General features: G+C 43.3%; 1 non-coding gene across 1 annotated transcript; it reads right to left on the bottom strand.

Moving 5' to 3' along the window:
- Positions 1-10,007: 10,007 nt before the first annotated feature.
- Positions 10,008-10,080, bottom strand: Trnaa-ugc (transfer RNA alanine (anticodon UGC)). The gene has a single exon. It is a non-coding gene; the product is annotated as a tRNA-Ala (tRNA).
- Between the last annotated feature and the right edge of the window lie 1,498 nt (positions 10,081-11,578).

Here is an 11,578-nt window from a genome sequence, read left to right as displayed (position 1 = left end):
GTTGCAGGGGAGATGAGAGGAGATTCTGCCTCTGTGCAGGCCCCTCATGGACAAGGTAGAGCTGGAGGGGCCAGAGGGGCTGGAGTTAGTAACCAGAAAGGAGTCTAGAGTAGGATTGTTACCTAGAGAGAAATGAAAGGTAGACTGAGTCTAAAAGCAAGAGTGGCATAATGAGGCCGCAGGTAGGGAGGTAAATGGTCCTGTTATCGTTCCCTGAGGAAGGCAGGCAGCAGTGTTCCCAAAGAACCTTGATATTTTTTTCAACAAAAGGGGGCTGGGAAAACTAAATTGTCACAGGCAAACAAAGGAAGTTGGACCATCTACTAAAACCATACAAAAATATTAACTCGGGGCTGGGATGTAGCTCAGCGGTAGAGTGCTTGCCTAGCATGCACAAGGACAAAGTCCTGGGTTCCATCTCCAGCACTGAAAAAGGAAAAAAGAAAGTCCAAAAGCCAAGCATGGTGGCACACATCTGTAATTCGAGTTATTTGGGAGGCTGAGGTAAGAGGATCACACGTTTGAGGCCAGCCTCAGCAATTAATTTAGCTAGACCTTCTCTCAAAATATAAAATAAAAAAAGGGCTGGGGATATAGCTCAATGGTAAAGAGACCTGGTTTCTATTCCCAGTACCACCACCACCACCATCAGCACACACACACACACACACACACATACACACATACACACACACATAAAGAAAGAAAAAAATTAATGCAATGTGACTCTAAAACCTAAACTTAAAAACTAAAACTAAAAATTCTTAGAAGAAAATATTGGGAATAATCTCCATGACTTAAGAGTTTGACCATGCTTTCATAGATAGAAAAATGCACAGACTACAAAGAAAAAAAATTTGATAAATTGGACTCACCAAAATTAAATATGTCTGTACACAAAGAAGACTCATGCCCAGGTGCAGTGGCACATACCTGTAATCCCAGTGGCTCTTGAGACTGAGACAGGAGGATAGCAACTTCAAAGCCAGCCTTAGCAAAAGTGAGGCCTAAGCAACTCAGTGAGACCCTGTCTCTAAATAAAATACAAAATAGGGCTGGGGATGTGGCTCAGTGATTGACCAGTCCTGAGATAAATCCCCGGTACTCCCCAAAAAAACAAGACCCACAAAAAAATGTTCTATTGGGCATGGCTGTAATCCCAGCTACTTGGGAGGCTGAGGCAGGAGGATTGCAGGTTGGACATAAGCCTCAGCAACTTAGTGAGACACTGTCTCAAAATAAAATTTAAAAAAGCATTGAGGATATAACTCAGTTGTAGTGTCCCTGGGTTCAACCTCCAGCACCATACACACACAAAAAGCACCCCCCATGGAAATGGTAACCCCTAAAATGGGAACAACTATTGGCAAATCACATATCTAATGCGAAACTAATGTCCAGAATATACAAAGATCTGGGGGTGTAGCTTGGTGGTAGAGTGTGTGCTTATCAAGCACAAGACCCCAGGTTCAATTCCCAACACAAACAAACAAACAAACAACAACAACAAAATCCCAGGAGGAAGCTGCTGCTGAGAGAGGCGTTACTAGAAGAATACAAGGACTAACTAAGTGTCGAAAACAAGGATTGGGATACATAGTGTCGAGAACAAGAGCCCTTGAGGTCAAGCAACGAGAAAAGAGGAGAAAAAAAGGTCAAGGAGCAATGGATCAGGAAACTTTTTCTGGGCTGGGTGGGGAGGGGAGATGGGAGGACAAGAGAGATAAGTGGACAGAGCAAGGATAGGCATGGGGTACAGGTGACTCTGAGAGAAGTTGGGTGGTGGTGACAACAAGGGGGTGCCCTGGATGAAGGCAGATGAGGGTGGCTGTTGTGATTATAAGGGTCCCACAAGAGGGGGCTTGTGACAGATACAAGTTGGTGAGGGTCCATAACAGGTAGGCAGGGGTTGGGAACAGAGAAAGTTCCCACAGTGGAGAGATGCAGAGGGACAGACACCGTCCAGCACCTGCAGGCTGCAGTGTGGAGGGCTCTCAAGGGTGAGGTTTAGGCCACTGAGATCCAGGGCCAAGAGCAGGTGCCAGCACTGGAGCGGGAAGGAGGATGCCATGCTGACCATGGCAGGGAGGTCGCGGTGCCCTGCACTGTGCCAGTGGCTGTCAGCATTAGGGCCCCTGCAATGGGGACGAAGAGAAGACTGACTGGAGCTCAAGCTCCATCAGAAACTTAGGGCCATCTGGCTGGGAGTGCAGCTCAATGGTAGAGCACTTTCCTAGCATGTGTGAGGCCCTGGGTTCCACCCAGCACCACAAAAGGAAAAGAAGGGGGGGAGGGGAGAGGGAAGGAAAGAATTATCACAATTTCAATGTTATTCCACACAGAAAAAAATTTTAAAAGTCCTAAAATTCATATGACACCACAAAAGACCCCAAATAACCAAAGTAATCTTCACCAAAAAGAACAAAGCTAGCTGGGTGCAGTGGCACATGCCTGTAATCCCAGTGGCTGAGGAAGCTGTGGCAGGAGGATCCTGAGTTCAAAGCCAGCCTCAGCAATTTAGCAAGGCCCTAAGCAACTTAGCGAGACCCTGTCTCAAAAAGGACTGAGAATGTGGCTCAGTGGTTGAGTGCTCCTGGGTTCAATCCCCAATACCAAAAAAGTAAAACAACAAAACTGGAGGTGTCACAATACCAGATTTCAAAATGGTTACAAATCAGCCAGGCATGGTGGTGCATGCTCATAATCACAGTGGCTCAGGAGCCTGAAGCAGGAGAATCACAAGTTCAAAGCCAGTCTCAGCAACTTCTCCAGGCCCTAAGTGGGCCCTTAGTGAGGCCCCATCTCAAAATAAAAATAAAATTAGAAGGGTTAGGGATGTTACTCAGTAGCTAAGCACCTCTGGGTTCAATCCTCAGTACCAAAAAAAAAAAAAAAAAAAGACATACAAGTGACCAACAGATATATGAATAAATGCAAATGCAAACTAAAACAAGATAACACTGCACACCTATTAGATTGGTTCTTGTCAAAACATGAAAAATGATAAGTGTCAGCAAGAATGGGGAGAAAAGAGATCACTATTGGTGGTGTAATTTAGTAAGTCATTTTGGAAAACAGTACAGGAGGTTCCTCAAAAAGCTAAAAACAGCAAGGCAGAGTGGCACACACCTGTAATCTCATAGATTTGAGAGGCTAAGGCAGGAGAATTGCAATTTCAAGGCCTGTCTGGGCAATTTAGGGAGACCTTGTCTCAAAATAAAAAATAAAAATAATTTTTTTTAAAAAAAAGGAGAGGAGGGTATTAATGTCATTCAGTAGTAGAGTACTCCTGGCTTCAATCCTCAGTACCCACACTCCACATACACACACAAATCTAAAAACAGAATTACTCTATGATCCAGCAATCCCACTACTTCTACTACTGCATGTATACCCAAAGGAATTAAGATCAGCATTCATTGCAGCATTATTCACAATAATCAAGACATGGAAACAATCTAAGTGTCCATCAACAGGTGAATAGATTTTAAAACTTTGGCATTAACCAAGCATGGTGGCAGGCACCTGTAACCCCAGCTATGTAGGAGGTTGAGATGGGAAGATCACAAGAGCCCAGAATTTCAAGACCAGTCCAGGCAAAATAGTAGAATAGTAGAACCTAGTCTCAAAAACAAACAAACAAACAAACAAACAAACAAAAAGCAAAACTGTGACATACACATACAATAGAATACTATTCAGCCTATAAAAACGGGTAATTTTCCCTTGGGATAACATGGACAAACCTAGAGGAATTAAGTAAAATAAACCAGGCAAGGAGAGAAAAATGCTTTAACCTAAATGTAAAATATTAAAAAGTTGAAATTCAGAAGAAGAAAGTACATAGTGGTTAACAGAGGCTGGATTTGGAGTGTGAGAGTAAATAGAAAAGGAGAGACATTGATCAAAGGACACAAAGTTTCTTAGATAGGAGAAGTTCTGATGTTCTTTCTATAACACAGCAAGGTGACTCCATTTAAAAATGTGTTCCACTGAGCTATATCCCTAGCTATTTTTATTATTTTATTTTATTTTTAAGACAGGGCAATACTTAGTTGCCTAGGCTGACCTCGAACTTGCCAACCTCCTTCCTCTGCCTCCTAAGTAGCTGGGATTAGGGGCCTGAGGCACAGTGCCCTGCTGGGAGAAAGGTTTTAAACTGGGAAGCTCACAGAGGCAAGAGGAAAATGTCCTTTACAATTCCGGTTTAAAGGCTGACCACGTGCTTGCCTAGGGTATACAAGGACCTAGGTCCAATTCCTAGCACCATCTATATGCACAAATGCTGTGGGGACTTCTCTCTCTCCTCATTGCTTCCTTACTATAGGCTAAGGAGGGAGAGCTGGAACCAAGGAATTTCTGGTAGCCAACAAGCTCGTATTAGGGTAAAGGGGGTGCAAGAGGGGAGAAGACCCCCCAACCCCCAGGCAGCAGGAGTCCAGGGGACAATGAGGTGGAACTGAGAGAAATCACAGGAAGAATCTCTTGGCCCAGAAAGTCTTCAGCCTCTAATCTCCCAAGCATTGGGTGAAGCCACAGTCCCCACAGCGGCTGTGGCCATGTCCCTACCAGCTCCTGGCAGGAGGAAAGGAAGACCCCCAACTCCAGGTACCGAGGAGTCCAGTGACTTCGGATGCCTGTAAACTTTTCCCCAACACGGGTGGGAAGCGATCCCCATGAATATTGCTCAAAGGAGCAACCTGGGAGACAGCCCCGGGAGCTCGCAGCATCAGAAGTAAAAAACAAAAAAAATAAAATAAAAGTGCGAAAACCAACCACAGGGCAAAGAAGCGGCAAGGTGCAGCACCCATCTAGGTCGCCGGACAAGGAGGCTGGGGGAAACCTTGAAAAGCGGAGTTGAGATTCGGTGGCAAAGTGGCTGCGTCCAGTCCCGCACCACACCCCTCTGCCACCCAGGGACCGTGCACCTGAGCGCGTCAGCCCCGGAGACGCTCAGCTCTCGCTGGAACCAGCCCGCAGCCCTGGAGTCTCACCGCTCTGAAGGTCCGCAAGGAGCCTACTCACCAACTGCGGCACTCACGGGAGCACAGAGGACCACCAAGGCCGGGAGCAGCCGGACACCGCTGAGCCCCATACTGCGCGAGTCTGCCACCCCTTCAGCGGACCGGACTGGTGGCGGAAAACTCAAAAGTGCTCGGGAAAACCGCGTGAGCAGAGCCTGTGGTTGAGCCGAGGAACACTGGCCTCACTCTGTCACTCTGTTGCTTAAGTAGCAGCTGCGCAGAGAGGAGTGTCTGATGACGTGTTGGGCTTGCCCTCTCACGTACTTTTTAAAGCATTTTTTTTTTTCTTAAAGAGAGAGAGGGGGGCGGGGCGGGCGCCTCCGCAGCGGTCCGCGCCGCCGCCACCATGTCGGACCGGGCGCCCGAAGTTCCCAAGGAGATGTTCAGAGAGGTCAAGTACTACGCCGTGGGCGACATCGACCCGCAGGTTATTCAGCTTCTTAAGGCTGGAAAAGCCAAGGAGGTCTCTTACAATGCCCTAGCCTCACACATAATTTCAGAGTATGGGGATAATCCCGAGGTGGGAGAAGCTCGAGAAGTCTTTGACTTACCTGTTGTAAAGCCTTCGTGGGTGACTTTGTCCGTACAGTGTGGAGCTCTTCTGCCAGTCAATGGATTTTCTCCAGAGTCATGTCAGATTTTTTTGGAATCACTGCCTGCCTTTCTCAGGTGTCATCTGAAGACAGAAGCACCCTGTGGGCTTTGCTCACGTTCCATGGCGGGAGCTGCCAGCTGAACCTCAACAGGAAAAGCACACACTTGGTCGTGCCAGAGCCAAAGGGGAGTCCTCAGTGTAGAAAGGAATCCTGTGGCAGAGGGCTGAGGTGAGGCCCGTGTCCTGCCAAGCCCTCCGGCCACAGAATCTGAAAGCCAGCCCAGGAGTCGTAGGTGTGTGCTGTGCATCATGCCAGCTTCCTGACGCAGGTGGCCTTGAGCTGGCGAGGCTATTTGGAGCTCAGCGTTATTAGTAAGCCTCTAACCAAGAAGAAACCCTCTCTGAAACCTGGGGTGGGATTCTTAAGGATTATTTAAGGGGCTGGGGATGTGGCTCAAGCGGTATGCTCGCCTGGCATGTGTGTGGCCCAGGTTCGATCCTCAGCACCACATACCAACAAAGACGTTGTGTCCGCCGAGAACTAAAAAATAAATATTAAAAATTCTCTCTCTCTCTCTCTCACACACTCTTTAAAAAAAGGATTATTTAAATCAAAATTCACATTTTGTGTAATAATCTGATAATGTGCTTTGTTTAAGTAATTATTGTAGATGTTCTTCTTACATCAATATTGATGTATAGCTACAAAAAAATCACTTGAATTTAAATAGTTTGAAGGAGAAATGAGCTCTTTATAACTTTTGTAACTGAATGAATACTTCTGAGGAGTCAGTTATAATGTAAGAAGAAATGTATGAAGAGTAGGTTTGTCAAAGAAGTTCATAGTTTGACTTTTAATTTCAGAGCCTTAAATCACTTAATTGTTTTTCCTTCCAACATGTTTTGAAAATGTATTGTTGTAAATCCTTATAAGCTCCTTAAGTTTCCAGATGTAATGTATATTTTTAATTAATAATTCTTATGTATTTTTTGCAGTGCTGGGGATTGAACCCAAGGCCTAGGGCATGCTAGGCAAACAGTACCACTGAGCTACACCCCAGCCCTGGATGTAATATATATTTTAAAATGCTTATTGACTTTAATTTTTTAAAGTATAACTAAAAGTGAAATTTAAAAAAAAAATTTATTTGGAGGAAAGCCATATCTAAGATCTTGTGTGTGTGTAGTGTGGGATTTTATTCATCTCACCAAAGAGGCACTTTAAACATATCTTTTTATTTGACTTAACGTGTGCTTGTGAATGAAACAATGTGCTACCATAATTATTTTTAGAGAAAGCAAATACTCTGTATTTTAAAGGATTGATTAATACCTAAGATATTATATGTATACATGCACTCTGCATATATTTAGGGATTATCTTATTAAAGTCTGTAATGGAATTATAAAAAAAAGGAGAGAGAATTTTTTTATATTTATTTTTTTAATTTTTCGGTGGACACAACAATTTTGTTTTATTTTTATGTGGTGCTGAGGATCAAACCCAGCGCCCTGCGCATGCCAGACAAGCACACTACAGCTTGAGCCACATCCCCAGCCCCATGTCTTTTCTTGACAGGATTCCTGTACATCCTTAGAGGTACTTGAGGAACAATGGAGGTGTAGCTCAGTGAGTAGAATGATTACCTCATATGCACAAGGTCCTGAGTTCAATCCCCATGACACCACAAGAGAAAAAAACAAAGTGCTAAGGAAGAGTGATGAGGGTAGGAAATCTCACAGCTTCATGCATAGTTGTTGTTTAAAAACCTACCTAATCTTTTTTTTCACAAATAAGTATCTTAAGTCTACTGATGGAGCCTTTAGGCAATATCTGGACCTTGATCCTGGAGGACCCTGATCCTGGAGGCAAATTCTGAGATACAAAGTTCTGAAAGTAGACAGAATCAGAGCAAGTTATCTAAAATGGCCCATTTGCTTTGGAGAACATGAATGCAATTGGCCAAGGCTTGAAGCATCTCTTTCAGCACCACTGCACAAGGTCATCAGTGTCCACACATGAAGCTGAGAAAATCTGGGCAGATGGAGAACCTGAAACGGATCTGGAAAGTCAGACCACATGTGCTGAGATTGATGGTGTTCCTGCCCATCCTACAGCTCTGAATCTGTTGTGCAGCAGATCTAAGTGCCACCAAAGATGAAGAGGGCAAGGAGTTTGCATAGTAATGGGGGGCAAGCCAGAAGCCTCAAAAACTAATCTCCTTAAATTATCAAATTAACAGGAAATCTGGGCAGGAGATGGCAGCAGCTATATATTCAAGCCCACCCAGGTCTTCATCCATAACTGATGCTCCTACCAACTCCACTGTGATGGAAATAGCTTGTGAGGCTGCTGCATGTCTACCAGGACAGGAGGCAACTGCCTAAAGAATCAAGAGATTCGAAGTAAGCAACCTCGCCAGACTTTTAGTCTGGTGACCTCTGCCACAGATGGCGGCCTCCACACAGACTCTGTGAATGAAACCAGACCAGCACAAGAAGGTTGCCATTGCTGATCTGTAGCAGAAAATTCTGAAGCTCACAGAACAAGTCAAGATTACACAAACAAGCTGAGTGCAGTAGTGCACAACTGTACTCCTGGCAGCTTGAGAGGCTGAAGCAGGAGGATCATAAGTTCAAAGCCAGCCTCTGCAGAAAGCAAGGTGCTAAGCAACTTAATTTTGAGGCACTGTCTTACCAAGTTGTCCAGACTGCCCTTGAATTTACCATGTCTCTGCCTCCCAAGTAGTTAGGACTACAGGGGTGGGCCACCATGCCTGGCTATTATTAATTATTTTAATCAAGATAATTTATTTTGCACAGGAGGCACTGGAGTCCAGGCCCATTCTTAGAGAGTTTATTTTCATTAATATATATTTTCATTAATATATATATTTTCATATATATATATATGGTATATTACATGCATATGCCAGTCATATGCATGTAATCCTAGGAGGTGGAGGCAGGAGAATTGTGAGTTCAAAGTCAGCCTCAGTAACTTAGGGAGACCCTGTCTCAAAATAAATCATAAAAAGGGTTTGGGGGTGTGGCTTAATGGTTAAGCACCCCTAGGTTCAATCCCTGATACCAAAAATTTAAAAATAATTTTAAAAATATATTTAGCTGAAGTGGTGCATGCCAGTAATTTCAACTACTCCAGAGGCTGAGGCAGGAGGATAGCAAGTTTGAGGCCAGCTAGGCAGCTCAGCTAGACCTTGTGTCAAAATAAAAACTAAAAAGAACTGGGGATGTAGCTCAGTGGTAGAACGCATTGGGTTTTGAGTCTCAGCCCAGCTGTACCACTGAAGGGTCCCCAGGTCCCCCCTCCAGTTCCCTCATGATAGCACCTGCTTTATCAGTGCTCTGTGCTCCCCAGTTGCTGAACTCCTGGTCACCTTCTCCAGAAATTGAACATGACAATGGACCAGATGGTTGTTCCTGATTTTTCCTCCAAACCCAATTCAAGCTCATCAACAGTGCCAACATTAGGCTGACAATCATGACATGGAAAATCAATCAGGTGACCATTGCAGAGATCCTAGAGCTCAAGGCATCAGGCAGTTCAGCATCACTATTACCCACTTTAAAACATGCACTGGCTGGGAGCTGTTTCATTTGCCTCAGGGCTGTGACCTTCTCCAGAACCTGCAGAAGATTTCCCTGGGGACTTCAGTGCAGAGCCAAGAAGTGGTCCACAAACATTTCTCTTCCTCCAGCCTCAATATTAATAGCACCTACAAGCTTCTGAGTGATGATGGACAGTACACTACCTAGAAGATTCATACCTCAGAGTGCCTGCACACCTTGGATTATTGGTATTCAAAAAAAAAAAAAAAGAGCTGACAGTAGAGTTGGCTCTCAATTTACTTAAGGAATAACAGATTGGACCCAATGGGCTTCCGTCCTTCAATTACTCTTCAGATCACCTCTGTCTAGTGTGTGACTTCAGGTTTAATGATGAACCTGATGGACTATTATAAAAGCTTGTCTGGACTTTTTAATCACAAGAGACTTAACCAGGGATGTTTCAGGAAACTGAAATAGGATGAGAAGTTGCCTGAGAAAAGATTGCCAGATCTCTCATGTTATTTTTCAGTGTTTCCAGCATGCCCTTGGAAAAGAATCCCATTAGTTCACAAACCTTTTCAATTAAAACCTGTGTTGAAAAGATGTTTGGGGCTGGGTACGTGGCTCAAGCGGTAGCGAGCTCTGGCATGCGTGTGGCCCGGGTTCGATCCTCAGTACCACATATAAACAAAGATGTTGTGTCCCCCGGAAACTAAAAAATAATCTCTCTCTCTCAAAAAAAAAAATTGTTCACACTCATCTCAGCCTGTATTGTTTCCATTCCCTTAGCATAACTTTTTTTTTTTTTTTTTTTTTTGTGGTGATGCTGGGGATTGAACCCAGGGCCTTGTGCATGCAAGGCAAGCACTCTACCAACTAAGCTACAACCCCAGCTCTAACATCACATTTTCAAACAGCATTTAAGGACATTCAATTAGGCTTGTTGGCCAGGCACAGTGGTGCAGACCTGTAATCCCATCGATTTAGAAGACTGAGGAAAGAGGATGAAAAGTTCAAAGCCAGTCTCAGCAATTTAGTGAGGCCCTAAGCAACTCAGTGAGACCATGTCTCTAAATAAAATACAAAAAAGAGCTCAGGATTGTGGCTCAGTGGTTAAGTGCCCCTGAGTTCAGTCCCTGGTACCAAAATAAATAAATAAGTCTTGTTTTGAAGTGGTTTTTTTGTTTGTTTGTTTGTTTTGTTTTGCTTTGCTTTGCAGACACTTTAAAAATTCAGACATCATGGTATGGGACTGGGGTTGTGGCTCAGTGGTAGAGAGCTTGCCTAGCATGTGTGAGGCACTGAGTTCCATCCTTAGCCCCCACTGCATAAAAGTATATAAAATATAATAATAATAATAATAATAATAATAATAAACCTCAAGACATGCTTGAGTCCTCCATAGTTAAACATTAAGTATTTAGGAACAATTTCTTAGACAAGATTTCAGATCATTTGTTTGTGGATTTTTTAAAATGTCAACAAGATATGCACCACAATATTTTTTTTTTATATCTTCATTACTTAAGCAACTGAGCAAGAGTATCTCAATAAAAAGTATAAAAAGGCTGGGGATGTAGCTTCATGGTTAAACGGCTAAATGCCCCTGGATTCAATCCCTGGTACCAAAAAAAAAAAAAAAACAAAAAGGAAATAAATTGTAGCATTGTGAACACTTTAGAACCATGTTGAAATATGTTATAAAGTAACATAGTAATTTTCTTAAAGCATTCAAATGTTTCATTTGGTGGCCTAATAAAATGTATACAAAGAAACTACTTAGCAAAGAGGAGATTTTGTTACTTAAATGTAAATATCAAGACTCTGATACAGGGGGCTGGGGATGTGGCTCAAGCAGTAGCGTGCTCGCCTGGCATGTGTGCGGCCCGGGTTCGATCCTCAGCACCACATACCAACAAAGATGTTGTGTCCGCTGAGAACTAAAAAATAAATATTAAAAAAAATTCTCTCTCTCATTCTCTCTTTAAAAAAAAAAAAGCTCAATTGTTTAAAAAAAAAAAAAGACTCTGATACATTCTTCATAAATATCCCTTGCTGTACTTCCATGTTCCCTATTATTCTGTTTCTTAAAGAAATTTCAATTGTTTTCTGTTATTTAATCGTTGCTATATATTTGCACTTTTTCTATTGCAATAATATATGCCAATATTATTGAAGCTTAGTGTCATCATTATTTGTATTGGAATGTGGCAGTGGCTAAGAAAGCCAAGGGGACCTTCCTTTTGTAGATGGGAAACTTCTTTCCGGTGATACTGGGGATTGAGCCCAGAGTCATTTTACCATTGAACTACATCCCCAGCTCTTTTTGGTTTGTTGTGGTTGTTTGAATGGAGTCTCACAGAGTTACCCAGGCAGGCCTCAAACTTGT

Source organism: Urocitellus parryii, chromosome 8 (genome assembly GCF_045843805.1).
Source record: "Urocitellus parryii isolate mUroPar1 chromosome 8, mUroPar1.hap1, whole genome shotgun sequence".
Classification (NCBI taxonomy): domain Eukaryota; kingdom Metazoa; phylum Chordata; class Mammalia; order Rodentia; family Sciuridae; genus Urocitellus; species Urocitellus parryii.
This window is presented reverse-complemented; position numbering and strand designations above follow the sequence as displayed.